General features: G+C 44.3%; 1 protein-coding gene and 1 non-coding gene across 3 annotated transcripts in view; one reads left to right on the top strand and one right to left on the bottom strand.

Moving 5' to 3' along the window:
* Positions 1–17,667, bottom strand: part of LOC124800079 (unextended protein) — a 504,663-nt gene that overhangs the window by 270,439 nt on the left and 216,557 nt on the right. The gene's annotated exons all lie outside the window — the stretch shown is intronic.
* On the top strand, positions 2,735–2,807 carry Trnaa-agc. Its single transcript has one exon. It is a non-coding gene; the product is annotated as a tRNA-Ala (tRNA).

The following is a 17,667-nucleotide window of genomic DNA, read 5'->3' on the forward strand; positions in this document are numbered from 1 at the left end:
CCACATAATGCAACCCCAAAACAGCAGGGAACCTCCACCTTGCTGCACTCGCTGGACAGTGTGTCCAAGGCTTTCTGAGCCTGACCGTGTTGCCTCAAAACACGTCTCCGACGTAGGGAGTGAAGTTGTGTATCATACAGCCTGTTGCGCACAGTTTCAGTCGTACAACGACGGCGTGTGGCTGCACGAAAAGCATTATTCAACATGGTGGCGTTGCTGTCAGGGCTCCTCCGGGCGTAAGCCGTAGGTAGCGGTCATCCACTGCAGTAGTAGTCCTTGGGCGGCCTGAACGAGGCATGTCATGGACAGTTCCTGTCTCTCTCTATCTCCTTCATGTCCGAACAACATCGCTTTGGTTCACTCCGAGACGCCTGGACACTTCCCTTGTTGAGAGCGCTTCTTGGCACAAAGTAACAATGCGGATGCCACCGAACCGCGGTATTGACCATCTAGGCATGGTTGAACTACAGACAACACGAGCCGTGTACGTCCTTCCTGGTGGAATGACTGGAACTGATCGGCTGTCGCGCCCTCTCCGTCTAATAAGCGCTGCTCATGCATGGTTGTTTACTTCTTTCGGCTGGCATCTCTGAACAGTCAAACGGACTGTCTCTGTGATACAATATTCACATTCAATGTCTATCTTCTGGAGTTCTCGGAACTTGGGTGGTCCAATTTCTTTTTGCGTGTGTGTGTGTGTGTGTGTGTGTGTGTGTGTATTACATAAAAATCCAACGACGAGAATCTGTCTTGGAGTTGATGCAGCTTAATAACCAAAACTATCTTATCCACAGACACAAATTTACATACCTGAGAGTATGTAAACAAAGAACCGCTTCAGAACGAAGACCTGCTGTAACGAAACCTAAATATGAGAGGTTACAAAACGACAAAGCAATTTGCATACAGAAATGTGTTTTGATATTTACCAATTCTCGTTTGTGTCATCCAACACTGCCGACTCGTACAATGGTAATTTATAGAAAATGAAAAAAAAGTAGCTAATACAAGGAGTGGAAATGAGTAAGTATTGTTAAGAACAGAAGTTAACAGGGTAGAGGGGAAACTAATAGAAAGGCGAGGGTCGGAACGTCGTCACGCGCTGAGAGTCGAACGAGAATGGAAATGAATTCTAAATTCTTAGTGAGTGTAACGATAAACCAAGTACACGCAAGATTACCGCAACATGTGAGAGAATGACAGTGAACGCGAGGGAAAAGGTCATTTCCTGTGCTCCGAAGCATTAGACTCACTCTGAGGCAGAAGTGGTAGAGTGACACGTGCCGTCTCCATGTAGCAGCAGTGACTGTGGTATTCGTACCAAGCGGTTTGCGGACGCTACGCAAAACCGAAATCACAATATTTCGAATGAGAATCCGTCACCTGATTCCATCGAATAGGAGTGCACTGTCCTTAGCATGCGCTACCTCACGGTGTCAACAGTTTACATGCTGGCCCTTCACTCACGGGACAGTCATATTATAACGATGGCGGAAGACTGCATTGTGAGCACATGTTTCGAAGACCGGAGTAAGTTTCTAACTTAAATTCTCCTATTCGACTGGAGTCATTACGATGTCAAAATACTCCCACGTATTGGCCACCATTACGGCTGTCAGTGTCAAATTATTTACGTAGTCAGTCCAGGGAATAAAATTTAACGGCGGCCGAAACGTATCAGTTAACAGAGCGACACAATGAAGTTGCGTTTACACCTGTGCTCATGGCGGCTAATCGCCGTGCGGTTGTAGCTTACCCCACGCGGAATCTGAGGCGCCCAGCGTGAACTCAGGAGTGAATGGAATGCACTCACTCGCGAGTACATGTTGAAGAATAGACTTCCAACTACACGCGTGCCTCTTCTTGCGTGTGTGTGGTGGTGGTGGTGGTGGTGATGGTGGGGGGGGGGGGGGGGGACGGAGCAAAGAACAGAGAACAGTCGCACGCCGGCTGGGCGCGAAGTGCATTCGTGTAAACGTATCTTTACTCACCCAGTAGTTGTTTTATTGTGTACTACAATGACAAAACGGTTCTCTTGCTTGCACAGGCTGTTCGCCTAATATCTACGTCTACATATACATGGATCTCTGCAAATCACGTTTAAGCGTAATTCTCTACTATTCCTATCTCGTTCAGCGCACGGATAAAACGAACACCTATATCTCTCCCTGCGGGCTCTGATTTCCCTTATTTTATTATAATGATCGTTTCTCCCTATGAAGGTCGGCGACAACAAAATATTTTCGCATTCGGAGGAGAAAACTGGTGAATGAAATTTCGTGAGAAGATTCTGTAACAACAAAAAACGCCTTTGCTCTAATGATGTCCACCCGAAATCCTGTATCATTCAGTGACACTCTGTCCCCTGTTTCGCGCTAATACAAAACGTGCTGTCGTCCTTTGAACTTCCTCGATGTAATGATCGAAGCAGAAGAAATGAATTAAAATTTGTGCTGCAGCGAGGACTCGAACTCGGGTCTTCTTGCTTGCTAGGCAGAAATGCTCACCATTACACTACCACAGCACAATGGTTAACATTGCTGCACGAACTGCCTATGCTGAGTGCCCTTCCCCAACACAAACTTCATTCTCCCTTACATATTGTCACTACTGGGGTGCTTGCCAATATCGGAGAGCCCTGGCAGTAGCGACAATATATAAGGAATATGAAATGAAGTTTATGTTGGGGAGGGCACTCAGCTTAGGTACTTCGTGCAGCAATGTTGACAATTGTGCTGTGATGGTGTAATGGTTAGCATTTCTGCCTAGCAAGCAAGAAGACCCGGGTTAGAGTCCCGATTGCAGCACAAATTTTAATTCATTTCCTCTGCTTCGATCATTATCATAGATAATAAAGAGACTTACATGTCACAGGGAAACATTTAATCATAAGATTTCTCTATGTACTTTGTCAATCCTACCTGGTAAGGAATTCTTAACACGAGAGCTATCCTGGGTTTGTGGGTGAGACAGATCATCGAACGTAAACAAAAAACAGAACACCGTCCGAACAGGCCTTGGAGGCTCAAAGGCGCCGACCGGCCGCCGTCTCATCCTCAGACGTTAGGCGTCACTTGGATGCGGATAAGTTTGGGCACGTGTTCTGCACACCGCTCTCCCGGCCGTTACCAGTTTTCGTGACCGGTGTCGCTGTTCCTCGATCCGGTAACTCTTCAATTGGCTTCACAAGGGCTGAGTACACCCCGCTTGCCAACAGCACTCGACAGACCCGGGCGGTGACTCATCATAGTGCTAGCCAAGCCCGACAACGCTTAACTTCGGTGATATGACGGCAAGTGGTGTTGCCACTGCGGCAAGGCCGTTGTCTTCGAAGTTAAACGTCGCAAGTTAATCTGTAAACCTCCACGATAGCATGACAGATTTTCGTTGTAAACATGTGCGGTGAGTGCTGATCAGATGCAGAATAGAAGTTTGTCTTAACCAAAGCTTAGGGAAGAAAGTGGGCAGCAGAAAGCACACACTTTGCGATCTCTGCAGCAGTACATGAACTCAGGTGCTGTTGTGGGTGAAGAAGAAATGAGGAGTTTCAATTACACAGGTGAAAACTGGAACTAGTGCCATACTGTTTGATGATACAATGTTTTTATAAGTGAATGGTGTTATTTTAAAAATTAATAATAAATCGATTTATTAGTTTATATGGGCAAACCTTACAGCAGAAGCAGCGGCAACTATCCAAGTTTTTGATGCATTAATTACAATCCTTCAATATGTACGCCCTTGGTCACACAACACACATCTACACGGTAATCAAATTATTCCCATACTCGGTGCAGCAGATCCTCCGATATGGTCTGCAGTGCATGTTTTGGCTTATCACATACTTCCTCCTCAAGGGACGCGGCTATTGACGGTACATAAATTCGGTCTTTCACAAACCCCCACATGAATTGTTCATAGGGTGTTAAATCCAGCGAACAGGGTGATGAAGGGACAAGGCTGTTGTCTGCCGTTGCAGCACGTCCCATGCAGCGCTGGAGTAGAACACAATTAAGACGTTCTCGTATATTCCTGAGAAAATGGGGCGTAGCACCATCCAGTTGCACAACGTTACCATCATAACTGGTGTTCAGCTGGTGTAAAAACCGGTTTCCAACATGTCTCTTAATGAGTTACGCGACAGCGTTTGTTGTTCGAATAAAAATACGTTGTGTGCTCTCTCGTGCGACACCACACATAAAACGTTCACTTTTGCAGGGTCTCATTGATAATCAGCGTGTGTGGTTTCTCGCTTGTCCAGATATGAACGCTGTGTGTTCACCTTGCCACATACGAAAACACCTTGCCAGTTACGAGAACATGGGAAGCGGCTTCATCGCAGAATACAAGGCTTTCTACAACACCAGCGTCTTCAATTTTTAACTGCAGTTCTTCACGAAAAATATGACTTTTTCCAATTTCTCTGTTGGTAAAAAGGCCTGCACTTACTCCACTTTGTACGGTTTAAAACGTAGCCGCTTACGCAACATCTTACACACTGTTATCTTCGGCATGAACAATTCCCTGCTTGCTTTACTAAAGTGATGTGCGAGGACTTCGGAGAAACGGCTCGCGCGCTCTTTCGACGTCGGCATCAGCCACAGGAGGTCTACCGTGACTCTCCCCCTTGTGTAGGCTTCCGGTTTCCACGAACTGTCAGTACCACCGCCCTGTGTTCCTCTTGCGTGGTGGATCTTTCCTGAACAGTACGCGAACCTCACGCTGCACTTCAACCACACGTCTCGATACCTCAAAACGGAGCACACGGAAAACCTTTTCCTGTTGCGACGCCGCCTCGGAAACAGACGCAACGCCTGTGCAGTAAGCATGAACAGCAGACAGCGGGTAGCACATTAAAAAAACCTTGGACGGTGGCCGCTGCTTATGCTGTAAGATTTGCCCATATAAAGTAGTAAATCCATTTATAATGAATATTTAAAACCGCGGGATTCATTTATAAACATCGTCTACTTAGGAGGTTCCGCGGTAAACTCGTTGCGTGATGCAATGTTGCTGTGAGGTGTGCAATTACACGAATTGAGTTGCACGAAGGTGGGGGAAAAAAAGGAAAAAGATAAATCACCACCTCTCAATATAATTCGTCTGCTAACTGAATAACTTCGCTTAATATCTAAGCGCGCACAGAATTTTCAGTCTGTTGCCGTGTCATAGCGAGTTTACAGTTTGTTACACAGCTGTAACATGTCTGCTAATTTTCATTCTACGTTGCTGAAGACATTCTGTGGCTGTTACCGAGAAGGTGCTAATAAGTTGCGGCTTCCGAGACAATTGCTGCCCCACTGACGAGTGACGGGGCATGCTTTCGTCACGTCTATCACGTGTACGTATACACACACACACACACACACACACACACACACACACACACACACACACACACACACACACACACACATCAGGCCGCGCCGGCGAGGTCGGTGAGGCCTTGACTACTGCATTGTTGGCCAATTCGAGGACGAAGTATCTCTAGATTCGAAATTGTTCTTTGTATACTCGAGAACCGACACAGCCGACAACAAGGCCTCGCTTTGCACGTAACCGTCTTCCCGCGTGTCGACATCTTTGCTCCACATACATAAAACGAGTTTCTTTAGCGGAGCACCGTGATGGACAAAGAAACGCTAGATACTCATCCGAGAACTTAACGGGCGCAGCGGGTTGCGTAGCTGAAATCTGTGATGACCGTCGCAGGTTGGCTGTACTCCGATGTGTACTAGATTCCTTTTCGTTGCAGATGCCTTTAAATTCTCGACAACGACCATCAATAGACTGCAACACTACACTGGGCTGCCACAACTGGAATCAAAAAATTTGTCGATAACTGAGAAGAAAAGTTGGGTTTAAATGTCACTGTTATTAACTACTCAAACGCGACATTGTAATGTGTAATCATTCCAATGTCATTTCTGAATATGCGAGTTTAGTGCCGGATTTGAGACCAAACCGCTTCTGGGACCCCATTGCTTTGTCAGACTGCTCCTTGCATTTAAAATGGCACGTGGACGAAGCGTTTGTGTGTGTAGTGAAAGAAAAGCCCGAGTAGTAGGCTTAACACACAGTTATTTATTCTTTTTATAACGGAATAGAAACATAGCTTACCTTTATTAAATGAAAACAGAGACAAATGCTGATATATTTCCTGGATTACCAAAATCAAACAAACTGGGAACAGACCTATAACTACAGATCTGACTAATTTGAGAACTTTTACACAGATTCACCTTTAGTCGCGCTCACATACAAAGCAACTGGTGACGAAATAGTCGCTGATTACGCACTCGGGTATAGGGAGGTGTCTGTACTCTTCTGTGAGTCTTATAGCAATTATTAATCTACAAATTTTTAGAACACAATGATTTTTTAATACTGATAACCTTGCTCATTTTTTCATAGATGGCACTATCCCGATGGGTGTCATAAAACATAGGCGCACCCAACGATTTGACGATAACAAGCTTTTTATGCATTTCTTCTCGAACATTTTCTCGTCCTTTATCTTTTCTTCCTTCTTAACGTTTCACAATTAGCCCTAAGGAGATGTTACACTTTTTATTACAAATCTTACGAAGTGCTGAATACCTCATTTCACTTGTTGAAGGAACAGCAACAGCTGATTGGCGACATCACTCGCGTTAAACAACTGACGCTCGGAAAAACTGGTATTTTATCGGCCTACAAAAAACGAATCGGGCTAATACACACATAAACGCGACAGCGAAATTTAGTGTGACACATTCGATTTTAGTCTTTCCGGACGATGCGTCATATGCAGACGTGATATTACTCGCGGTTGCTTTCGTGAAGTTACTTCGGTGTTCTCGCTAGAAACGTTTCCCCGTTGCCACCACGTCACGCACGTAATCTGTCTGCCGATGTAACAATAGTACACATTAGGATGAAGTGTTAATACTTTAAATCCATCACTCTACATCAATAGTAGCTTTTAATCAAATCACATTATATAGTATTGAGTACCCAGCTATAACGTTATTTTAGTCATTTGCGCTATTCCTTAGCTGAAATATTATATTCTGAAATTTTAGTATTAAATAACCTCTATTAAGCAAACCTATCAGCGTGCGTTTTGTTCAGGAATCTTCAGTACACTGTTTTATGAAGAACATGTGTGAGGCATTTACTGGCGATTCTGCGTATTTTCCTGCAGAGCTTCTATTAAAGGCTTGGTAGTACACCTCTGCTGGTCTCCATGTGACGTCAATTAGTTACTGATGGCACAGACTGCACCCGAATGGGTTGTTTAAATACTTCCACAAAACACGGTCGACATTTTACTCGTAATGTTACTCTACGAATTTTTTGAAAGAGTAACAGCATACATTAATCGAAACAACATCAGTAGTACACGTTACTCGAAACAGAATTGCTCAAAGGGCATCAGTTCCACCATATGTGCACAGTTCTACGGCAATACTGAAAACGTGCATCGATTCCAGAGCTGAATTGGGGTAATAACACAGTACGAAACTTTCTGGCAGATTAAAACTGTGTGGCAGACTGAGACTCGAACTCCGGACCTTTGTCTTTCGCCGGCAAGTGCTATACCGACTGTGCTGCCCAAGCTCGACTTACGACCCCTCCAGGCAGCTTTACTTCCGCCAGCACCTCATCTCCTACCTTGTCTTCGCAATATTCTGCTTCCAGAAGGTCTTACAAGTTTCACAGCCGAGCTTCTGTGACGTTTGGTACATAGGGGAGTTACTGGCGGAAGTAAAGCTATGATGACGGGTCGTGAGTCGTGCTTGGGTAGCCCATTCGGTAGAGCACTTGCTAGCGAAAGGCAAAGGTCCCGAGCTCGAGTCTCAGTCTGGCAGACAATTTTAATCCGCCAGGAAGTTTCATGTCAACGCACACTCCGTTCCAGAATGAAAGTTTCATTATGAACACAAAAATACATTATTTGGGCTGCTGATGGGAAAGAATTTATAATCACAGGAATCCTGGTAAAAATTGTATTTATTCTTAACATATTTTACGGCACGAGTTACGATGACAAAAACCACATAAACCGAGCGAGCATGGGAGAAAACTGTATAACAATTGTGCCACGATTTTGCTACGCACTTCGTTTCCTCCAGCCAGTCACCACCACGGCGCACGGACTAGTGCGCCTCGCAAACAGACGCCCATCTTAAGGGAGACAGCTGCGCGGCATGTCTTGCCTCGTCTAGGAGTGAGCTCGTGTTCCACCCCAACAACCGCTGGCCTTTCTTGTTAGTTTCGTAGAATCTGCTGCAGTGGTTCCCCCACAGGAACTACAGAAGAATTTGTCCCTGTTAAGTTCCGTGGTACAGGCGATTTTGTGCAAGACTTGAGACCCAAAACATCTCTGTCTTCTTTGTCGAACTGTCCCCAGAAGCGGCCATCGTACAAAATTCCTTTCAATACGCGACCAAGAGCCAAACATGTGCCGTGTCGTTTCGTTGCCCTCTTCGTTGTTCACGTCTCTGACATTTATTAAAAAAATTGTAAAACTCCTGCAAAACGGAAATTAAATCGTGACTTTAATCTCAAGCATAATCTCTAGCATGTTATTAGTATGTAGACACAGGGTGGCTTTAATTAAACTTCCGCTGCTTGAGAGGACCTCCAGGAAAAAACGTGTGATCATAGGACAATGAAGCTTCGGGAAACATTTATAAGGACATGCGGAAGAGAAGTAACGAATAAACCACTGACACAAACACAGTTTACTTTCCACATGAGATGGTAACCATTTTTAATTGCGTACGATGTTTACGTTCCAAGTTACAAACGTTGCCCAATGTGACGACCGTCTGCATCCGCGACAGGCTGGAACCGCACAAGAAATACCACTTCACGAACGGTGGACCATGGAATGATCAGCTGTCGTGAGAGGGCTCGTGCACTGCTTGAAGATCGCACGCTGCGTCCAGCATTCTCAGCCATGTCATCACTAAACTACTTTAACAATCTGTAGCGCAACTCGCCATTGGCATTGCCCAGTTGCAATTCATAAACGGCCATTTAATTCGAACTTCTGAAACAAGTTCTTCAACCCCGTTTGCGTAAAGACGATCTCTCCGTATTCCTTTACTGCGTCGACACTCGCGAAGAGCAGCAACACTATTGCTGTTGTTTCGGTACCGTAATTTTAGGAGTAAGTCCTGCTCACTTTATCCAAGCCCATGTAGAATATTCACAACTATAATGCATACTTCACGTCCTCCACCTTCCATCAGCTGTAATGTCTGTGGCCGCCTGTTCCACGCTAGGATTGGATTGCTAAGCCATCAACGACACTTCCACGCCTGAACCGTGACAAAGGAAATCTCAGGAGAGAAATGAAATCTCTGATACGAGTATCAGCCGACGACGACGAATGCATACTGACTACTTCGCCGAACCAGTACTGCTGTCTAGCGACAAGACGTGACACTAACACTACTACGCAAACCTTGCAGCGCAGTCTGAACACCATTCCTGTAACTCAGGGTACCCACACAGTAGAAAGTTTAACTGTAACCACCCTATGTATTACAAGTCGGCACGTCGCGACGACAGTTTTTACAAAACTACGCCAAAAACGAAAAATTATTTACTGCTTCCACCAGTGGTTGTATAGTTTTACAAAGCACAGTATCAATAAACTTATTTACTAACATATACACGCTTTTCATCTCGCAGCACATTTGCACATGAAACTCAAACAAAAATTTTGTAAACATACTGTAGTCAAGATGCGCCATCGTTCAGTATGTGTTATGTACTCTTAGCATTACCAGCAGTATCCTAAATTCAGAACAATGATTTAGACTATACAACACCTGAAGGTAATCCCCAGGACTCGAAATGCATCATGTATTGAAATAAAAATCATGATTTGTGACAAAAACGGGTTTCTTTTCTTTCTCAGGAATGGCCGAAATTACGATAGCTCTAAATATCTAGCACTGCGTCAAACGTCCAGCTTTGTGCTGCCGAACCCAAATATTCGTATTGCTAAGACACACACACACACACACACACACACACACACACACGTATATATATATATATATATATATATATATATATATATAGAGAGAGAGAGAGAGAGAGAGAGAGAGAGAGCAAAGTGTTCCACAAATAATCATCTAACAGCCAGATGTCCTACTTGGTTTGGAACTATGCATAGAATGTCCCTTTACGCCACGTGTAAAACGTTTATGCCCTTGTTGCCATACTGAAGAAGGGAACGACACCGCGCCTTTGTGACATTTTTGAGCGCGCAACAATGGCGTCCATCTGACGCACCTAGGACTGCTTTTCGCTTTTTCTCCCGTTTCTGGCATGAAAAGCTCGCTGAAAGATAACAGCAACAGAACAAGAAGGAAGCATTTTTGCTGTGGCTGCGACGAGAGGATATGAGCGAAAGAACTAGGGTGTGCGACGCGGACGCTCAGCGGCTTCAAAGACGTAGTGGTTAAAAAAAAAAAAAAAAAAAAAATTGAAAACGCAGATAGCAAGTGCCTTGTTATTTTATTTGCTCAAGACGGGCTGAACAAGTAAATTATGGCATACCACAATTTTAGGACAATGGTACTAGCCCCCTCAAGATAAATCGACAATTATATATCATTCGCCTCTAAGTTTTCGTCTCTTCTCCGCCGAAATGAATCTATGACATGATAAACAATAACACTAATTACGTCGTACAAGATTTAAATCTGCCAACGAATAAAATGTAGATGGTAAATGAAACCGGTCTCTGGGCTGGTCATTTTCGTTACACCTAAGTGTATAATCTCCAAAGCACCTCACGTTGTGTGAGGCGAAGAGTTCTTCTGGTAACACTACGATTTTCCTCCTCCTCCCTCCTCCACCTCGCCCCTCCCCATTTCCCTGTTCCATTCACGAATCGTGCATGGGAAGAATGACTGTCGATAGAACTCCGTATGAACTCCGATTTTTCTCGTCGTTGCCACTTGGCGAAACATACGTGACAGGAAATAATATACCGCCCGATTTTTCCTGGAACGTACGTTCTTCCAGTACCAGCAGCAAATCCCTCCGTGATACACATGGCCTATCTGGTAACATATGCCACTGAAATTTGTTTTTCGTATCAGTCATGATCTTGAACCGACTAAACTATCCCGATATGAAACACGCCCCTCTTCGTTGTAACTCTTGTATCCACCCCTTCTATTAACGCTACTTGTTAAGGGTCTCAGACTCATGACAATACCCAAGAATCCGTCGAACGAAATTTTCGTAAGCTCCTCCTTTCACGAATGAATTACATTATTTGGAGTTTTCAGTGAACGTCAGCCTGGCATCTGCTTTTCCTACAGGTAGCTCTGGACTGTACTTTGGGGATGGGAACCGATACCGGCATGTTAGTTCTGAGAAACCGATATTTTTCGGTATCTATTTTATCTCCGTTACAACTTTTTTATTTTTTACTAATAACAAAATAAAAAACGTAATATCAGTTAATCACGGCAGCAGTGGAAAAATTTTTCGTTTTTGAAAAGGAGCAATTTTTACTCGTAAAATTTGCGTTGATAGGAAGTGCCGACAGAAACGACCAACAAGCAAATGACGTAAGAATTTGTACATCATTGCTAAGACAATAATGTCCCTGCTGTCGTGTGTCGTAGCTTAAGGTAGGCGTGTACGTGCAGTGTGCAAGACTTGGCCACAACTCATCTACACGGTAGTTTTCCGTTGTAGTCGCCGAACATCCTTTGTATTACAGAATGGCACCAACCCTAGACTGAAAATATTTTTAGGAAGTGACGTAGCAATGAAGTACAATGCTTCATTTACCTTTAAAAAGATTAAAGATTCCCCTACCATTTTTGTAAAGTAATAAAAGAAGAACGAAATTATCGTAACACTAATAAATTAAAAAGCTGACAACTGTTGATTCATCGCACACAATAAAAACAGAAAGTAGTTGATCTGTTGCCTGTGTCCACACAATATGCCTTTATCCGCGTGCAGCCCCTGAAAACGGACAAATTAACACAAAACAGTTTTTCAACCAAGAAAATAAGTTTTGCAATAATTTAATAGAAAATAGGATGAGGCAACAACGAATTTTGCTGTCAGGTCCTATAGATCACGCGGTGTCGACCGACCGCCGTGTCAACCTCTACCAAGGGGCGTCATGTGGACGCGGTATTGAGGAGCACGAGATCAGCACACCGCTCTCCCGGGCGTTGTCGACTTTCAGACCTTGGAGCCACTGCTTCTCATTCAAGTAACTCCAACTGGCAGCGCGAGGCTGACCGCACCCCGTTCCTAGCAATGCTGAATGACGCCATGAGCGAAAACACGACAGCAAACATGATAACACGTGCAGAAGCGTTTCTCATTAGCTGCAAGTAACATTAAAATGCAGTTAAGTAATACATTCCCACTTGTGACTTACTGAGCCAACAAAAAGCTGAACCTTCCCTCAAATGTGTCACTTGTAACCTCGCTGTCTTATCTTACCTACAATGCAGACGGGGGAGGGGGGCCAGAGATATTTCTTACATATTTCTTACTGAAAATAAGAACAGCAGATACAATTAACTATTCTGGAAGTTTGACATAGCGTTTAGTAGAGAAAAATGAGAGAATTATATCTTTTATTGTAGTTTACTCATTGCCACTCTTTTTCCCCTTTCAATTACAGAACGGATTCGGATACATTGAAAATAAATAAGAGCCATGCTGTCTGATCCTACATACGTAACATAATACATTTTTGGTAAATACAACATTGCACATGATACCGAAGTAATTCCAGAGAAACCAGTCACTTTTCAGCTACTTTACAGAACGCCCGGAAGTTAGTAACGTACACTAGATGAAATGGCAATATTTATACAGGAAAGCCTGCTTCCAAAATTTCAGGAACCAGCTTCAAGTGAAGAATGCAGGACTACATCACAGTCTCTTCAGTCGCCGCCGCAAAGGACGAGAAAGCGTTCGTGGACGAGGAGTTGGTCGAGTTCTGTGACGTCACAGCGTGGAAGTCGAGGTCTTTCTCGTCGGCCTCGGTGGAAGTTCACACGTTCCACAGCATTCCGTCGCGCGAGCGACTCAATAGGACAAGTCCGATTTTTGTTTCGTGGAGAGGAACGCGGGCAATGAGCCGCAAGATGCCTCTGTCAGAACCAGACGTTGGTAGACGCTATATTCGATTTCGTCGTATTCAGTTGAATCCCATATTTGATGAGTTTTATATTATACCTTATGTTCTATGAATGCCCGTCCTTTCAAATAAGCAGCACGTTTAGCATCTATGGAAAATGTGTTGTTTCAGGTACTAGTTTTTTGACGGAGAACGATATACCGGTGCTCAACGAATTTTCATATTCCCTTAGATTTGTATTATAATTACAGTTTCAAAACAATGGCGTATCTAAGATTTATGAGAAAGATACATTTATAAAGCTTCGACACATGAAAGGACAAATTGTCTTAATACTAAGAAAAGCACTGTCGAGTAAAAACAGGGCGCGGTAGGCAGACTAGCAACAGCTGGAGAGCGAATTTTAGTCGAGTTTTGGGCGACGTATGACGATGGACGGTTGGCTCAGCTGAGGAGCTCTGGGTCATGGCAAGTGGTTCCCTTTTAAAGACGAGAAGTGGAGAACAGCTAAGAATTGTATATTATTGGAAGAAAGATTTTTCTGAATTTGATTTTGACACTGTAACGACTCAGCAACGAAATGGCATTCTTACATTGCTTCACGCGCATTTATCGATTATTGTAGTGTAAGGTGGCAGAATAAATGAAGGTCAGATTCGCACCTTACATAAGGGCTTTATACATCGCAATGGGAAGGTGAAGCCGGCCGGAGTGGCCGAGCGGTTAAAGGCGCTACAGTCTGGAACCGCACGACCGCTACGGTCGCAGGTTCGAATCCTGCCTCGGGCATGGATGTGTGTGATGTCCTTAGGTTAGTTAGGTTTAAGTAGTTCTAAGTTCTAGGGGACTTATGACCACAGCAGTTGAGTGCCATAGTGCTCAGAGCCATTTGAACCATTTGGGAAGGTGAATTTGACTGACACCTAACTTAATTCAGCAGTAATGCGCAAATTTGCCTAGCAGTATGTAATGCAAAAAGGGATGACAATCGACAGTAATTAACACACCATTTCTGTAATGCATGTTTGAGTGGAAGGTGAAACAAGCAGCGAGAAGCGTTTTAGTTTGGAATTCAGAGGGACGAGGGCAGAGGCAAGGCTGCACTGCAGGAGACACCACGGAAACCGCTAAAAGGGGTGTCCCAGGCGGAAAGTCAGCGACTGACCTGGTGACTCAGATGGCGAGAGCGACTACAACGGCCCATCTGAGGGAGCACAGGAAAGAAAGTTTTAGAAAACTGCATTTCGGAATTCCACATGGATACGAAACAAGACCAGTGACACATTTTCGATCACATGTATTGCGAGTGGTACACACGTGAGAGAGCCAATGCGTGCATTTAAGGCGTCTGGAACAGGTACAAAACGTCCGATTGGCGGAAACGCGCTAGGAAGGAGAAAAGAGCCAAGGTTTCGAAGCAATTTAATGGTAGGGGTCATGCGACTGGTAGAGAGAGTTACCACAAAATAAGAGGAACGCTCCTATTGGTCGAAAAAAGCAGTGACATGAAAACGAAAGAACCCAGGTGGGGAGACAGTTTGGCTATGAGTAAGACAAGACGGAAATTTTTGGGGACTCTTCTCTGAACTGTCATCAAGTGCAGAATGGAGCGCCAATGCTCTGTATGACACAGAGGAGAAGTTTGTGTGAACACTGCATTCACAGCGGCTAATATCCAGCTAGAAGTTAGCTGTAGCATCATTTAGCTCCAACTGTGGAGGAACAAACCAGCCAATCAGTTAATTGTTCTTGTGAGAACTGAGAGGGCATTATGATATGCACACTGCTCCAACCATGTGTGTGTATATAGCCACATTCTAACACTAGGGACGACTACATGTTCTCTCGCATAACAAGAAACATAGGGAAAGTTTCTCCTGGAAAATTCAGCAAAGGTGTAATTAGTTTTGTAGGAATTTCAGCAGAAGAGAGCGGCCTAGCAGACAACAGCTCATTGCAGCTTAAGGTAAATACTGCGTGCAGAGGGGTAAACTTGTTGGTTCATCAGCTTGTGTCCACTGTAAACTCTACTTTGGGTAATCTTTTGCTCAATTTGTCACATAACTAACCATTGATTGAAGACTTCATTGTCATCCTAAAAAGAGTACCGAACTTTGAAATGGAATCGGACGATTTTCGTAGTACTGGCCATCATAATAACATAAGTGTAGGAACAATTTTGTAAAGCAACTTCTAGTTAAACTTTAATATTGTCGTGTTTAGGATAATTTAATATTCTGGGAGTTAATATTTAATATTATTGTGTTTAGGATTATTTCACTTTTTGATGTTGACGAGATGAGTTATCCCGACAACTGTTTTTTGTCGTCACATTGAAAACTGTGTAAAAGTGTGCATTTTTGTGCTAATATTGCGCCATCAAACACATCATTTCAACTGACACAGTTGTCTTCAATCCTAGAATAAGCAAACAACAAATACTGCAAATGGTTCAAATGGCTCTGAGCACTATGGGACTTAACATCGGTGGTCATCAGTCCCCTAGAACTTAGAACTACTTAAACCTAACCAACCTAAGGACATCACACACATCCATGCCCGAGGCAGGATTCGAACCTGCGACCGTAGCGGTCATGTGGTTCCAGACTGAAGCGCCTAGAACCAAATATTGCACCTTACAGTAGTTTGTTATATTCATTGTAAGGTGACTACGAGTGTTAGTTAAACGAGACGATTTATCAATGATATGTCCAAGGTTTTAGCTAGTTCCATCCACTACTGTAGATTAGTTTCATTTAATACTGCCAATTAGCAATGCAACACTTTTTCCTGAGAGAAGATCGGTTTTATACCGGATTCCAATACACCATATTATTCCCCACTCTCTTGGTTACAAACCCTATTTTTCAACATAATCTCTGTTCAACGCGACAGGCTTACGCCACCTTACTGTGAGGGCCTGTATGACAGCATGGTATAACTCTACTGGTCGACGTCTGCAGCTCATGGTCTAGTGACTAGGGTTGCCACCTCTGTATCACGGGCTCCCGGGTTTGATCCCCGGCCGGGTTGGGGATTTTCTCTGCCTGGGGACTGGGTGTTTGTGTTGTCATCGTTTCATCATCATGTTGAAACGTTCAAATGTGTGTGAAATCTTATGGGACTTAACTGCGAAGGTCATCAGTCCCTAAGCTTACATACTACTTAACCTGAAGTATCCTAAGGACAAACACAAAAACACACACACACACACACACACACACACACACACACACACACACACACGCCCACACACACACACACCCGAGGGAGGACTCGAACCTCCGCCGGGATCAGCCGCACAGTCCGTGACTGTAGCGCCTTAGACCGCTCGACTAATCCCGCGCGGCTTCATCATCATCCTGATCATTCGTGACAGTGACTAGATTGTACTGTGAAAAAAAAATGGACTGTGATAAAATTGGGACTTTGTAAGGGCGCTGATGACTGCGCAGTTGAGCGCTCCACAAACATCATCATCATCATCATCATCATCATCATCATCATCATCATCATCATCATCATCATCATCATCATCTACCAGTCGACGTCGAAGCCAATGTCTTGCTGCATGAATGACGTCACGTGCTGCTTCCCGCGGAGAGTATCCTTCACTGGGCCAAACAGATGAAAGTCCGAAGGTGTGAGGTCTGTAGTGTGGATGAGGAAGAACAGTCCCATGAAATTTTGTGAGCTCCTTTCTGTACACGCAGATTTTTGTGAGGCTTTGCGTTGTCACAGAGAAGGAGAAGTTCGCTTGCATTTTTGTGGCGACGAAAACACTTAAGTTGTTCCTTCAGTTTCTTGAGACTAGCACAAGACCCTTCAGAGTCCCAGAAGACCGTCGATATGACTTTATTGGCTGAGAATGGGGCTTTGAACATTTTATTTAAAGGAGACGTGGTGTGGCGCCATTCCATGGATGGCAGTGTTGTTTCTGGTTCGAAATGAAGCAGCCATGTCTCGTTCCTGTGATGATGATCGACAAAAAATTGGCATGATTATCCTCGTAACGAACAAGAAATTCCGCGTATGATAGCCCTTTATTTCTCTGTTAGGCGGCGAGGATCCCAGCGGACATTCACCTTTGAGTACTCCAACTGATGCACGAGTGTGTCAGCACTACCAACTGAAACGTCTAGTTGAGCAGCGAGGTCTCTGTGTTCCTTCGGTCACCTCGAATGAGAGTGTCCACACGTTCAAACATTGCAAGCGTTACAGCTGTATGTGGCCGACAGGCACGCGGGAGATCGGACAAGGTTGCGCGCCCTGGTTACGATGACAGACGCCCCGCCCGACGATTCACCGTGCTTTTGTTTACCACCAGGTCTCCGTAGACTTTTCGCCAAAAGAAACTCAGTGACAGCTCTCTGCTTGGAACGCACTTCCGTTAAAGACGCCATTTTCAAGGCTACGTGTGGCGCCGCCATATTTCGGAGTTTCATGAAACTATAGGTGATGAAGCGGCAATATTGCGCGATATCGCACAACAATTTCAAATGTTCAACCGAAATTGGCTGAGAAAAAAAAAGTGT

The sequence above is a fragment of the Schistocerca piceifrons genome, chromosome 1, assembly GCF_021461385.2.
Source record: "Schistocerca piceifrons isolate TAMUIC-IGC-003096 chromosome 1, iqSchPice1.1, whole genome shotgun sequence".
NCBI lineage: Eukaryota > Metazoa > Arthropoda > Insecta > Orthoptera > Acrididae > Schistocerca > Schistocerca piceifrons.